The 3,206-nt window shown below is 43.7% G+C and overlaps 1 long non-coding RNA gene across 1 annotated transcript; it reads right to left on the bottom strand.

Moving 5' to 3' along the window:
• Positions 1-637: 637 nt before the first annotated feature.
• On the bottom strand, positions 638-2,585 carry LOC143440393 (uncharacterized). The gene is made up of 3 exons (XR_013108109.1): positions 2,513-2,585; positions 2,104-2,153; positions 638-943 (listed from the first exon to the last, which is right to left on the bottom strand). It is a non-coding gene; the product is annotated as an uncharacterized LOC143440393 (long non-coding RNA).
• Positions 2,586-3,206: the final 621 nt, after the last annotated feature.

Below are 3,206 nucleotides of genomic sequence, written 5' to 3'. Positions count from 1 at the left end.
CACAAAGACAGGACATGATGCTCTCCTGAGACTTAAAGTTGTGGATGTGTGTGCACCCAAATCAGGAGACAAGTGTGCTAGTAGTAGCCACCTGTAATAGCCAATAACTAAAGAAAAAGTGTCCTATCAGCAGGTAAGTGAACAAAGTATTCCTAAAACATGAATGTACTCAGTGGAGGGCAGCAGGGGAAAGGGGTCTAGCTTAAGACTGCAATTTGGGAGAATCCCACAAGGAGCAGAACAAAGCCAAATGTATACTTCCTATACATAGTGTCTGTGATTCCAGTCAAGTTAAAAACAAGCAAAACACTGGGAAGCAGATCATCTGTAGGGGTCAGACTGCAAATGTCTCAGATGGTTTAGAAACCTGTTTGATTAGGTCTGTGCATTTAAAAAATAAGTATTGCATAACATGTCTTTAAAAATGTTTTTAGGGTTCTAGAAGTTGCTCCTAGATCCTAGAATGCAGCTGCCTAAGTCTTTATTTTGCAAAACAATCTGCATTTCTTGTTATTAAAGCGCTGAGAGAGCCGTATCCAGCTGTTTCACTTTTTCATTAGCTGGCCACTAGTAAGCCAGATCCCACACCCTGGTGGCAGTAAGGCAGTGCAGGCTTCTGAAAGTATTCTCTGTACTGTTTTAACACTCTCTCTCTCTCTCTCTCTCTCTCTCTCTCTCTCTCTCTCTCTCTCTCTCTCTCTCTGTGTGTGTGTGTGTGTGTGTAAACTCTGAAGTCAAAAGTTTTTTTCTTAATATATTTCAAGTCATGTAGGTGTGATTTTTAAGAACAGAACCCGCTGCTATGTAACAGTATAGAATAAGGAGCAAGGACTTGCCTGGTCTTGCAGCTCGAGATGTAAAAATAGAGGCAGAGGGGTGTGTCTGTGCTTCTCATTATTTGAGAACCCTGAAAACCACACAGACGAGTATTGCTTGTCATTACCTGAAAGATAGTTTAGAAACAAAAATGTCCAAGACCAGAAAGATGTGATTCTGAAAAAAGCAACAGTTAATGTTTATTTTCTTAATACTGAATATTCATATGGCTTGTTTGCATCACAAAATAAACAGTATTAAGTCACAGTTTAAGTTAATAAAAGCCAGTAACTTCAACTCTGTAGAAGGAATTGAGTGCAGTCATGCACACACCATCTAGTGCATCGTTAAGACAAGGCCCTAAAGTAAATACCGTGGGTCGATGCATGGGGAGGGAGGTTAGTCAGATGACAAAGCTGCCTTCCTGCACAATTGCTCTACCCTAAAGCTAACCATCACATACTGCAGGCTCCAGTGTTCCCACTGTAGAGCAAGACTGAGCTACCCAGAGGCACTGTCAAGAGGTTTCCACAGCATGGATTCGACAAAAACAAGAAAAGGGAACTACAAAACAAAAAACATAACAATTTTTGGAAACTGGGACGGGATTAAAAATCACCTGCATGTAAAAAGTAAGATAAAAGACCCATGAATATGCTGTGATTATGATGAGGACCGTGAGCACTTGGAAACCAGCTCTGACTGCTGAGATTACAAATTCAGGCACGAACCAGGCTTGGTGACACACCTTTATTCCTAGCAAGAGAACTGCAGAGGCAGGTGATGTCTGAAGCTGAGCCCAGCCTGGTCTAGGTAGCAAGTTCAGTCCAGCCAGGGCTACATAGTGAGACTCTGACTCAAAAGTTAGAATTTAGGCATGACACCAAGAACTGAAGAAAAGGAAGCGGGCCGGAAGTGGACAGTTGAGAGGATTACTCCCACCAGAATATTTGCTAATTCTTGCTTAGGTGAGAGAAACAACAGAGATTTTCCTATTGGTAAGAATTCAGGCTGGGCCGGGGCGTGGTGGCGCATGCCTTTAATCCCAGCACTTGGGAGGCAGAGGCAGGCAGATTTCTGAGTTCAAGGCCAGCCTGGTCTACAGAGTGAGTTCCAGGACAGCCAGGGATACACAGAGAAACCCTGTCTCGAAAAACCAAGAAAAAAAAAAAAAAAATTCAGGCTGGACATATGTGCCTTTCCCTGCAACAGCAGTTATCTGAGGAACAGCCCTGTAGTAGGACTTCAGGAGCTCCCAGGGGAGCTATAAAGGACAGTGCTGGTTACCTTAATGGGAGCCGTTCTAGTTGAGAAGTTGCTGGAATCCAGTGAGGTCTCTAGAGTGAAGTGGAAGATACTCCGTGAACATAGATCTTAAGAAATTGTAGAGAACTGGGCAGGGTGTGTTTCAGGCACTAGTGAATGCTTAGGTGATGCCTAAAAAAGAAAAAGCCAAAGGGCTAGGGGTCATTGTGCTCCCACTTCTTAGTTTATAATTAAGAAGATGGAGAGCCAGGCATAGTGGCTGCCAGTTGTAATTGCAGCACTCCAGGGACAGGAGAATCTCAGGTTCAAGGCCAGCCTAGCAAGACCTCAAGAAAAAGAAAACTAGGTATCCCAGCACCTTTGTAATATGATTTCAGTTCACAGACTAGATGAGGCGGGAAGAATATGCTTCCTTCTCCCCAACACCTACCCCAGTTCTCCATGGTAGTCAGATCTGCTGTACTCATGGGAGGATTTTCTGGAGACAGTTTCTGTTCCCCTCTGTATTAAAAAAAAAAAAAAAAAAAGTTTTTTTTTTTTTTTTTTTTAAATCACCAGTAACGGGATCCTACTGATTCACATAAGTTGTTTTAATGCATATTTACTCAGTAATTTGGCAGTTCCACAGAATGTACATCTCAGAGACAACCCCAGAGAAAGAAGCCCAGGACTCTCCCCTCACAGTATCCATCATAGTGGAAAGCTGGACATCCATATTAGCTTCATCTGTTACCCACACTACCTCCTTGCCTTAGATGGCAACTCTTTCAGGCATTAGGAAATCCTGACTCCTGCCAGGTTGATTTCCACTCCTTGTCTTCCTCTCAAAGTTTCCATCCTGATTACTAAGCCAAACTACATTTTCTGGGAAATCAGTGAAGAACACTCATCATGTTACTGGTACTGCAGATACTCTAAGGGGCAGAGCACAGCTCCTAGCCTGTGTCCTATGCCCATGTCCCCTGCACTGTCACCTGAGAACACAGCATGACCTACAAAGGGAGTGGACTGCCCAGGCCTGATAGCCCATGCAGTGGTGGGGAGGAGGGTAGAGCTGACTAGGGCTTGCCAAGCTGTCACTAGGCAATTACCAAGACCTAATTTGCTCCCTAGCTATGACTGAT

Source organism: Arvicanthis niloticus, chromosome 29 (assembly GCF_011762505.2).
Source record: "Arvicanthis niloticus isolate mArvNil1 chromosome 29, mArvNil1.pat.X, whole genome shotgun sequence".
Lineage (NCBI taxonomy): Eukaryota > Metazoa > Chordata > Mammalia > Rodentia > Muridae > Arvicanthis > Arvicanthis niloticus.
The sequence above is the reverse complement of the archived record's forward strand: the minus strand, read 5'-3'. Positions and strand labels throughout refer to the sequence as shown.